Here is a 12,470-nt window from a genome sequence, read left to right as displayed (position 1 = left end):
ATGTGACAGCTCAGGGTTCCCTGCTAGTGTGTCCTAAGAGTCCCAGGCAGAAGCTGCAAAGCTTTCCAAAACTTCACTTCTACCATGTTCTGTGGGTCAAACATGTTAGTAAGAACAGGACAGATTCATGGGGGAGTGAATTAGACTCCAACTCTCAATGGAAGAAGTAGCAAAGAGTTGCAATTAGTTTTAATCTACCATGATCTTCTACCAAGATGTAACCAAAGTTGTATTTTGCCATATTTACTTGTGATGCAATTAGAAAAACATTTTCATTATAGAACCTTGATAAAATAAACATCATATCTAAAAGTGAAATATTAGTAGTTTTCTTTTTGAAGTCAAGAACGAGTCAAGCTTTTCAGGTTTATTACATGTTACTGAAGTGTTAGTAAGACAAAAAGGAAAATAAAAGGACAGTGGAAACAAAGAAGTAACTTTTATTATTTATAGACAATATGTCTCCATAGAAAATCCAAGAAGATCTATAATCTAGTTCTAAAAAAATAGTTCAGCAACATTGTGGATAGAAGGATAACACGAATCTCAAATTGGTCCCTTGTGCTTTCTAAACTATTGGCTATTTTGTGATCCTCTTGTTCTTAGGTCTGATGGATGCCCTTTTATTTACTTCATTCTTCCTTCAGCATGGACAACTATATCAGGTCTTAGCTGTTGGTTGTGTGACCTCACACTTTCCACTTGAGGGTGGAGGACATCTTGTTGCCAATATTTGTTGCAGAGTTGTCCATGGGTGTTTTTTAAATTAATTAATTAATTAATTTTTGGGTGTGTTGGGTCTTCGTTTCTGTGCGAGGCTTTCTCCAGTTGGTGGCGAGCGGGGGCCTCTCACTGTTGCGGCCTCTCTTGTTGCGGAGCACAGGCTCCAGAAGCGCAGGCTCAGTAGCTGTGGCTCATGGGCCTAGCTGCTCTGCGGCATGTGGGATCTTCCCAGACCAGGGCTCGAACCCATGTCCCGTGCATTGGCAAGCAGATTCTCAACCACTGCACCACCAGGGAAGCCCCATGGGTGTTTTCATTTACAGTTGTGCTATTGGTTTTTATGTGGGGATTCAGAGAGATTGAAAAGCTATGCTATCTTCATTATTATCTTCCCGGAGTACTTGTAGTTCAATAGCATTTTGATCTAGTCGCTACCCATTTGTGTAACTCCCACTGTTATATATATATATGCTTCATTAACGTTTTTCTTTATAGTACTTTGAAGATTTCCCATTGTTTATTGATTCAAAATTTAATTTTTCTGATTTATTTTTCTAAATGTCATAAGTATTTTGTCACAATTCCCTTTAAATGTTTGGTGATCCACTCCTTTATTGTACATCGCAAAATTTTGCCCCTATTAGAAGTGAGACTCATAAGAGTCTAATTCCCCCAGCCCAGTTCTTCTCTGGAGCACTTCTCATGGGCAGGCTTATGGACTCAAGTTAAAAGAAAGTGCTGAGATGCATCTATTTGACGGGCCTGGAGCAGTTCCTGTTTGCTAAGGTTTCCACTACAGATGCAGGAAAAAAGTGTCCTCACATTTTCCGTCTGTCTGATTGTGGCAGCCCAGATTGAATGGGGGAATACAGGAAAAAATTGCAACTCACAAATAAAAAAAAAGTACTGAGGCACTACCCTTAGACTCTGAAATTGCGCTGTGAAATTAGTAACTGGGAGGAAGACTTTTCTGAAGTATAACACACTGATGAGCTGAACTGATAAAGTTTTTTACAAAGTGGTAAATTTTAACAAACAGTGTGTTCAATCTGTTATAGAATAATAGGTGCTCAGGGATCAAAAAGACCATGAGAGGTCATACAATTAATAACACTCCTGGAGTCAGAGCTGCACAGGGTCCATCTCTGGTCCAGTTTCTGGCAGATGAGAATCAATGCTGTGTTTAAAGGTCTCTTGTGAAAGAGATGAGGCATTGTTTTATAAAAACCTATTACAGTATCTAAAAACTTTGACTCTGATGAAGCCTACCATTAGCCAGAATTCTGCAGAACTCAACGATGCTTAACACCAAAGTAACTGGATATTTATACAACAAATATTCCAGTAGGCAAATCTCAAAAAACATACCTTATTTCCCTCACATATTTTTTCATCAACAGTGGTATATTTTTTAAATAGTTTTCATAATATAAGCTACATAACTTTTTAGAATAAAAAATGATAATTATGTACCTTCACATACATGCTTTAGGACACTTGGTTAAGCAACAAGCAGTCTGTGTCTTGATAATCACCTCAAAAGGCTTGCAAACTTCACAGTGTAACTGGACAACCATCATGGAAATGGATGATTACATTAGGATATGTTGTCTGCAAAAGAACATTCTGACAGTCAAGACATTAAATAGAACATAGCACACAGTTTCAAGCACTGCTTTCTGGCAAATGAAAACTGTCTAAAAACCACTGATGTATTTTGACTACCAAAAAAAAAGAGAAAGAAAGGAAAAAAAAGAGATGTAGCAGTGTAGTTCTTCTGTACATAGCATTTCTTTTCCAAAGTGAGACTGACTTGGGCAAGCTTGAAAGCAGTGTGAGGAATAATTCTTCCCTTTAACTGTTAAGAAAAAATATGAACTAAAAAATACATTACTATAACATATAGGGGCTATGGAGGATGAAATAAAGGGAATGAAATGAAATAAAAGGAAATGAATGAAAGAGAGTGAAATAAAGGCAAAATCATCTATGCATTATTGCAGTCTTCTGAGGCAGCAAATGTGAAAGAGGGCACTGCAAAGCCACTTCATTTTTACACAGGCCAAGGATCATTGTCACTGATTACCTGGGCACCCTTGATGTCTGATCACTTTATGAGAACACACACCACAAGTTTCCTACCCTCTAAGAGAAGGTAATTCCTTTCATATTAAGTACCATAAGAAAATGGACAATCAAACTCTAGAAAACTGCAGCTATCTCAGCCACTTGACACTTTGCATAAACACTGTGGCTTGGCAAGGCAGAGCATTAGAGCAGGGTCAAAAGGGCAGCTCCCTTTGGTCCCATGCCCCTGGAAGCATTTCCGCAAGGCAGGTGTCCAAGCCTCTGCCAAGGAAAGCTGGCAGCTGGGCTCCCAGGGTGTGGCATGGCCTCCTTTCACGCCCTGGCTTCCCAGACAGAATGGAAGAGCAGTTCTCCCCCAGCTGCCAAGACTTGGCAGCTGCTGCTGCTCCTTTGCTGTGCTAGGTTTGTTATAAGAACTTTAGGACATGCAAAGTGGAGAGCTATCTTTCTCTCACACTTTAAAAGAGATGGGCTTAACTAGGGAAAAAAATGGAGGTGGACTAATTTTATATAATGTAGACCAAATTCTTTTTCTTTTGGTGGTAAATTTATATCTTGTTACTTTGGGAAAATTTTTGGCCCAAGGTTTGAAGAGTTCCCTTTCCTTCCTGCATTGGGGTCCCAGAGACCACCCCCAGGTTTGGTGGCTCACTAAAAGAACTCACAGGGCTCAACATGTACTCATAGCTAAGATTTATAACAGTGAAAAGATACAAAGCAAAATCAGCAAACAGAAAAAGCCCTTAGGTGAAGTCCAGAGGAAACCTGTCTCAAGCTTCCAAGAGTCCTTTCCTAGTGGAGTCACACATGACGTGCTTAATTCCTCCAGCAATGTTTTGTGACAACACGTGCCAAGGGTTTACCAGGGAGCCTCAGAACCCTAAGATTTTATTTGATGCTGGTCATGTAGGCATGCTCTGCCTGGGAGGTCCCAAAACTCCGGACTTTCAGAAGGAAAGCAGTTGTTCAGCGTAAATCACCTTGGTTGTACAAGCAGTATAGGCCACTCTTATCAGTTAGGGAGTTTTTTTATCTTTCTTTTTTATTGAAGTACAGTTAATATTCAATGTTGTGTTAGTTTCTGGTGTACAGCAAAGTGATTCAGTTATATATATATATGTGTGTATATATATATATATATATATATATATTCTTTCCATTATGGTTTATTACAGGATACTGATTATAGTTTCCTGTGCTTACAATAGGACCTTGTCGTTTATCCATTCTATATATATGTAATAGTTTGCATCTGCTACTCCCAAACTCCCAGTCCAACTCTCCCCTGCCCTCTCTCCCCCTTGGCAACCACAAGTCTGATCTCTATATCTGTGAGTCTGTTTCTGTTTTGTAGATAAGTTCATTTGTGTCATATTTTAGATTCCACATATAAGTGATATCATGTGGTATTTGTCTTTCTCATTCTGACTTACTTCACTTAGTATGATAATCCCTAGGTCCATCTGTGTAGGACCATGGCATAATGGTCCATTATGCCATTTGCATCTGTATGCAAATGGCATAATTTTGTTCTTTTTTATGGCTGAGTAATATTCCATTGTATATATAAACCACATCTTTTTTAACCATTCAACTGTCAATGGACATTTAGGCCATTTCCATGTCTTGGCTATTGTAAATAGTGCTGCTGTGAACATAGGGGTGCATGTATCTTTTTAAATTATAGTTTTGTCTGGATATATGCCCAGAAGTGGGATTGCTGGATCATATGGCAACTCTATTTTTAGGTTTTTGAGGAACTTCCATACTGTTTTGCATAGTGGCTGCGCCAATTAACATTCCCACCAACAGTGTAGGAGGGTTCCAGTTAGGGAAAGTTTTATATCACTACAGGGGACTGGTTACCAGCCAAGTTCCCAGATACCAGTTAAGGGCCAACCTTGCAAGGAGGCCTTTCTAAGGATAGGCAGTCTCAGCCTTCTGTGTTACCTCTTTTCTGCAGAGTCCACCTTCTTGGCCAAGGCATTTTTAGAGCAAAATTATTTTCAGTAGGACCCCATGCAGCAGGGTGAAAGTATCCTGTAATATTGACTTTTGTTATGCCCTCTAGGGGTCCTGAACTTAGCCAATTTAAATAAATCCCATTAAAAATAAAGGTGATTCTTAGAAAGCTAGGTGGCTTTCTCCTTAAGTTTTTGTATTAACCTTTTTTTGACCTGGCCTGAGCCATCGATTCAAGCACAACACAATCCTGACTGGTAAGTTGAAGCTGACCTGCGTGCCTTCCAGGACTGAGATGGTCCGTGATAGTCAAGGTACACACAGAGAGTACCCTTGGAAACAAAAAGTGTGCAACTGTTAAGTCACCCCAACAAGGACACACATTAGTCAGGCAATACAGGTTAACGAGGCTTCCAGTGTGGCTTCCCACTGTGGATCCTTCTGCCTTAGGGCTCTCTGTCCAGTCCAAATAATTCAGTTGAGTCCCTAGTTTTAGAAGGATTTCCAGAAGGCAGTCAGTTTCAATCAGTTTTGCTTGTCTTTGACCTCAGTTCATTTGCCTCATGAGTGGGGACAACATCTACAGGTGTTCTTCGTGGAAATTTAGGAGCTGGGGACATTCCCTGTTGTGTCACAGTCAGTGTTGTTAGGTGTACTCATAGGCTCAGCAGTCAGTTTGAATTCAAGACTTACAGCATCTTGGGAAGGCAGCACTGGCATTCGGGAGTGGTTCTTTTTTTTTTTTCTTGGCCATACTGCACAACTTGCAGGATCTTAGCTTCCAGACCAGGGATTGAAACTGGGACCCCAGCAGTGAAAGCGCTGAGTCCTAACCACTGCACTGCCAGGGAATTCCCCCCAGGAGCAGTTCTGAAAAACAGCAGTTATAAAAAACAGAAATCATTAATGCCCACCTTTCCCTGCATCTCCCAGGTGCTGGCTTTTTGTTTTTTCTGTGTTTTTACAAAATCAGTGTGTCTCATACAGTAATCTTAACTTTACATTTTTTTCCCAATCATTTTTTATTCTCATCTAGACCTTTCAGCAGGAAGTGTTTGGTATAAAGAGAGTGTTGAGAATTTAGCTAAGCTACTCCACGCTGTTGCTGCCTCAGCATCTATTTTGTTTGGCCAAGCAGCCAGCAGTGACCTTAAACTGACACTAGTCCCCTCAGGCAAACCCATGCCCCAGATGGCAGCTCACAGAGTCACAAGGAAATCTAAGTTCCTGATATGACCTCCCCAACAGCCCTTGTGATCAACAATCTCCCCGCCTTCCAGGGCCTTCCCCTATATGCTCCTTAGATAAGACCAATAAGACCTTTGTGGGATTTATCAGAACCCTGCTCTTTTGGTTTGAATTGACCAAATCAGGCCTTAGCCTGGGAACCACAAAGCACTCTACCCGTAGACTCTAATAAAAACGTGTTCCCCAGGTCCTGCTTCTCTCTGTCTGCACTCTGCCTTGACCTCCCCATGTGGTCCCTGAAAGCATGCCAGGTATTTCCTCCAGGACCTGTGAGTAATAAACTTCTCTATTTTAATTCCTATTGTGATCTCCTGTTGAACTGCAGCTCGCCATCTGATATCCTGCACTCCACCTAGTAAGTATTAATTTAACAAATCCAAACAGAGGAATAGAAAAATTTGCATAGAAAAACAATTTTAATAAACTTAGCCAGAAAGACACATCATGTTCAGGAACTGGTAGGACAAAATCCTGAATTTTCAAGAGTTTTCAGAATGTGTTTACATAACTCTGACACCTGTCATCCTGATCATTTATTCAGTAAATAGCCCAGAAAAGACCAATCTCTGTCTGGGGACAGCTATGTTTAATAATCAAAATTCCTAACTAAGATGAAATGTGAGTGAAGTAGAATCAGGTTATCAGTCCATTGTAAATTTCAGATAATCTTAAAATCCAAACACAAGTCAACAGCAGTGAGACCTGCCTGGGAAGGGGATGAGAACCCTATCTGTTAGGAGTGGGTGCAGAGGTCCCACTCCCCGTAATGTGCTCTCTCCCAACTTGGAGCTTTCGACAGGAATCACAAGTTAGGTTTCTTGTGATTAATCATCTCAGATGCAATTAGTTCCTGCATTATACAGATAGAGCCACTAGAAGCTTGGTTTCATATGGTCCCGTCAGAGAACAAGCACTTTCCCCAAGCACTTTCCCATGGGCATCTGCAAGATACCTATGTGGTCCAGTCAGCATCCATAATGTTTTTATAGTTTATGGCCCCACAGGGGGGAGGGTCTTAAATCTGCAATAGTCCCAGAGTCTGAGTTCTGTTCATTGAACCTATGTCTGCTTTTAGAGGTCCATCACAATCCTTATGGACCAGCACAATCATTATGAGGTTTCATCCTACCGTTAGGTCCAGGCAAATAGGATTTCTGAATTCAGGATTCCAAAAAGGACTTTTCTTCTTAAGCAGCAGCAAAGCCAAGAGACTACTGGGCCACACAGTGAGGTTTCAAGTCCTTCTAAGCCCCTTTTATCTTGTCAGACTTAAAGTCCAAATTGACCCACTCAAAAATATGCACATTAGGCTGGAAAATCATCAGCCTCTGAGGGTTAGACATTTGCTTTTTAAAAAATATCTTTGTTGGAGTATAATTGCTTTACATTGTTGTGTTAGTTTCTGCTGTACAACAAAGTGAATCAGCTATATGCATACATATATCCCCATATCCCCTCCCTCTTGAGCCTCCCTTCCACCCTCCTTATCCCACCCCTCTAGGTGGTCACAAAGCACCGAGCTGATCTCCCTGTGCTATGCAGCAGCTTCCCACTAGCTATCTATTTTACATTTGGTAGTGTATATATGTCAGTGCTACTCTCTCACTTCATCCCAGCTTACCATTCCCCCACTGTGTCCTTAAGTCCATTCTCTACATCTGCATCTTTATTCCTGCCCTGCCACTAGGTTCATCAGTACCGTTTTTTTAGATTCCATATATGTGAGTTAGCATACGGTATTTGTTTTTCTCTTTCTGACTTACTTCACTCTGTATGACAAACGCTAGTAGACATCTGATTTTATAAGAACTTATTAGCAAACTAAAACCTGCCTTTTAAAATGCAAAAGTTGATTTTCCTGTGGAGATTTTCTCTCCTTTTATGTTGTCTACCTTTTCCCATAGACTCCAACAGGCAAAAATCTTAGCAAAAATAATCAGTTGTGAGATTTCGATACCCAAAGAGTTTGAATTTTAACCCACCCAGCAAAAGACTTTAAATTTTAACCCATTCCAGCAAAAAGCAAGGAATTTATGTTCTACTAACACCGTTTATTGGGCAGCTTTCCCTGACTGCGATAATTCCTCTAACATGTATGAAATTACAAGCATATAGTATTTTACATTTATTTTTATCATACATCCAGAAGCAATAGCCACAAAATAAAAAGCCATTTTTTTGAAAGTCTCTCTCTCTCTTTCTCTCTCTCTCTTTTTCATTGCAAGTTTACACAATCCCCTAGCAGTAAACTCAATGCTTTCAGGATTGACATTACAGCTGCTTAGAGATCCCAGCTGGAATGCAAGGGGCTGCTGTACCAGTGGATAAAATGTTGTTTTCCCCTTCTCCTTTATTTCTGATTTATCTAAAGCTTGCCTTGGCACTGACAATCTTTTCCCCTCCCACCTGGAGGAGAGAACAAAACCCTAAGGCATCATCCAGGCTGCAATTGCAATTTTTAATCTCCTCACTTCAGCTACCATTGCCCAAAGCAGCCAGCACATTCAATGAGCCAATCCCTCTGGAGTTGGATGTATCATTTTAAAATTTCATAGGTAATCTCTACCTTTCATAGCAGACATCATCTCTGCTGCCGTTTCATATTACAGATGACTAGGTAGCCACTTGGCATTGAAAGTTTATCATTATGTCCCCTTCATCCTTTTTCTAAATACTGCTTTAGCCATATTTCAGTGAGTTGGGCTTGTTTTAGTGAATCCCATTTCTGACACCAACTGCCACCCCCAGTTTGGAGGTTTGTTAGAAGAATCCACAGGACTCATCGTATAGTTGTATTTGTGGATAAGGTTTATTACACAGGATACAAAGGATACAAAGCAAAATCAAAAAGGGAAAGGCATATTGGGTGAAGTCTGAAGGATACCAGGAATAAATTTCCAAAATTCCTTTTTCCAGGTAAATCTCATAGGATGTGCTTAATTCCACCAGCAATGAGTTGTGGCAACACATGTGAAATGTTTTCTACATGTTCATTAAAGACTTAGTGCTCAGGGTTTTTCTGGATACTGGTCATGTAGGTACCCTACTGTGAACTGAATATCTGTGGGCCTCCAAAGTTCATATGTTAAAGCCTAATCCCCAATGTGGTGGTATTTGGAGATGGGACCTTTGGAAGGTAAATAGGTCATGAGGCTGGAGCTATCAGGAATGGGATTAGTGCCTGTGTGGTTAGTTTAAATGTCAATTTGACTAGCTATGCGGTGCCCAGATTAAACGTTATTTCTGGGTGTATCTGTGAGGATGTATCTAGATAAGATTAACATTTGAATTGGTGGGCTCAATAAAGTAAATAGGCCAATGTGGGTGGGTATGACACAATCAGTTGAGGGCTGGAATAGAACAGAAGGCAAAAGAAGGAGAAATTCACCCTTTTTTCTTGCCTTACTGCTTGAGCTGGGCGATCTCATCTCATCTTTTCCTGCTCTTGGACTGGGACTTATCAATACATCACTGCTTTCCCTGGAGGCCTTAGGACTCAGACTGAATTACGCCACTGGCTATCTTGGGTCTCCAGCTAGCAGATGGCAGACGGTGGGGCTTCCCAGTCTCCATAACTGTATGAGCCAATTCCTCATAATAAATTCTCCGTATATATATATATATATATATATATATATATATACCTTCTTTTCCTGCACATTTTCCAATATCTAAATTGTTTCTTGTTTTTTTTTTTTCGGTACGCGGGCCTCTCACTGTTGTGGCCTCTCCCGTTGCAGAGCACAGGCTCCGGACGCGCAGGCTCAGCGGCCATGGCTCACGGGCCCAGCCGCTCCGCGGCATGTGGGATCTTCCAGGACCGGGGCACGAATCCGTGTCCCCTGCATCGGCAGGCGGACTCTCAACCACTGCGCCATCTGGGAAGCCCCCTAAATTGTTTCTGTGTATAAGGCATTAAGGGGAGGGCACAAAGTCCAAGAAACCGATATTACTCAAAGAGGTTTTAAGATAAAGTCCTATTTCCTTTTCCCTGAAATACTTTGAAGTAATAATTAGATATTATCTGCTCTGGTTTCTCCATCCCCTGCCCACAGATTTATTTTTGTTTCAGAAATTGGAAGAAAACACACTTCTGTCTTAGGAGGAATAGAAAAGAAGAGGTCCATCCATAGTCAACTTTTGTGGACAGACCTGGTCCTGTTTCCCCAAGAAAAATTATTTGATTTCTTTCTTTAATAACAGAGACAACCAACAGTGATGACATAGAATTATGTATTTTCTTTTCTCATCTGGGTCATTGAGAAGTCAGGCTTCTTCCATTCTTTAATAAAAATATTACAAAGTAACAAGCATGCACCATGTTATTTAAAGCAAGAAATAAAAATGTTGCAAGCCATTTTGTGCTTTGGTTACTTTCCCTTAGTAACACAAGTTGTAGAATAGTGCTCTAGGTACATTGGTTACAGTTAAGCCAATTTTTACAGCTCAAGGAAGAATTTTTTTATGGAAAATGTCCAAGAATGCCTCTATTTAAAAATGCAAGATTTAACTGGACAGCTACATGTAAAAGAATGAAATTAGAACACTACCTAACACCATACACAAAAATAAACTCCAAATGGATTAAAGACCTAAGTATAAGACCAGACACTATAAAACTCTTAGAGGAAAGCATAGGAAAAACACTCTTTGACATAAACCACAGCAAGATCTTTTTTGACCCACCTTCTAGAGTAATGGAAATAAAACCAAAAATAAATAAATGGGACCCAATTAAACTTAAAAGCTTTTGCACAGAAAAGGAAAGCATAAACAAGACAAAAAGACAACCCTCAGAATGGGAGAAAATATTTGCAAATGAAACAATGGACAAAGGATTACTCTCCAAAATATACAAACAGCTAATGGAGCTCAATATCAAAAAAACAAGCAATTAAAATAAAAAATGGGTGGAAGACCTAAATAGACATTTCACCAAGAAGACATACAGATGGCCAAGAGGCACATGAAAAGATGCTCAACATCACTAATTATTAGAGAAACGCAAATCAAAACTATAATGAGGTATCACCTCGCACTGGTCAGAATGGCCATTATCAAAAAATCTAGAAACAATAAATGCTGGAAAGGGTATGGTGAAAAGGGAACACTCCTGCGCTTTTGGTGGGAATGTAAATTGATACAACCACTATGGAGAACAGTATGGAGGTTCCTTAAAAGAGTAAAAATAGAACTACCATATGACCCAGCAATCCCACTACTTGGCATATACCCTGAGAGAAAACCATAATTCAAAAAGAGACATTCACTACAATGTTCATTGCAGTACTATTTACAATAGCCAGGACATGGAACCAACCTAAATGTCCATCGACAGATGAATGGATAAAGAAGATGTGGCACATATATACAATGGCAAGTACTCAGCCATAAAAAGAAATGAAATTGAGTTATCTGTAGTGAGGTGGATGGAACTAGAGTCTATCATTCAGAGTGAAGTAAGTCAGAAAGAGAAAAACAAATACCGTATGCTAACACATATATATGGAATCTAAAAAAAAAAAAAAAAGGTACTGATGAACCTAATTGCAGGGCAGGAATAAAGACACAGGCTTAGAGAGTGGACTTGACATGGTGGTCAGGGGGAAGCTGGGGCAAAGTGAGAGTAGCATCGACATATATACACTACCAAATTAAAAATAGTTAGCTGATGGGAAGCAGCAGCATAGCACAGGGAGATCAGCTCCGTGCTTTGTGACCACCTAGAGGGGTGGGATAGGGAGGGTGGGAAAGAGGCTCAAGAGGGAGGGGATGTAGGGATATATGTATGCATATGGCTGATTCACTTTGTTGTACAACAGAAACTAATTGTACTGTGAAGCAATTATAATCCAGTAAATATCTATTTAAAAAAAAGAGAGAGTAGTATTCCAGAGTAGTGTTTCCCAAAATGTATTCCACCACATATTAGCTCTAAGAGTTGACCTTTGAAAAATGGATCCCATGGTCAAATAAATCTAGGTAATGTAGCAAAGCTATTCCTCCCTCATAGAGTTTAACCATTAGTGCATTAAAGGCTCTGATAAGTACAGCTATAAAGAACTTGTTTTTTGGACAATTCATGGAACTAGTGTTTCCTTAACACACTTCAGGATACACTGCCTCTGGCAGAGGCTGTAACTGTCCCCTGTATCCATTCTCTTTTTCCTTTTAGTAAGAGAATCTCTGAATTGTAGTGAGGTACATAGCTTTCCAGGTAAACACTACATTTTCTAGCTTCTTTATAACCGGTTGCAGCTGTGTGAATGATTTTTTTGCCAGTAGAATGTGAGCAAAATTGATGTGAGCAAAACTGAGTGTTGCTCCTTTAAAAGGAAGTTGCTTGCCCTCTACTTTCTGTCTTTCCCAATTCTTGCTGGCTGGAACGCTAAATTGCTGGTGACTCAGTTTTGACCATCTGGCCAGACAACACTGCAGGGGATGCCAAA

General features: G+C 40.1%; 1 non-coding gene across 1 annotated transcript; it reads left to right on the top strand.

Annotated features, from left to right (window-relative positions):
* The first annotated feature begins 1,466 nt into the window (after positions 1-1,466).
* Positions 1,467-1,597, top strand: LOC116753711. The gene has a single exon (XR_004349813.1). It is a non-coding gene; the product is annotated as a small nucleolar RNA SNORA31 (small nucleolar RNA).
* The last annotated feature ends 10,873 nt before the right edge of the window (positions 1,598-12,470 follow it).

The sequence above is a fragment of the Phocoena sinus genome, chromosome 4 (genome assembly GCF_008692025.1).
Source record: "Phocoena sinus isolate mPhoSin1 chromosome 4, mPhoSin1.pri, whole genome shotgun sequence".
Taxonomy (NCBI): Eukaryota; Metazoa; Chordata; class Mammalia; order Artiodactyla; family Phocoenidae; genus Phocoena; species Phocoena sinus.
This window is presented reverse-complemented; position numbering and strand designations above follow the sequence as displayed.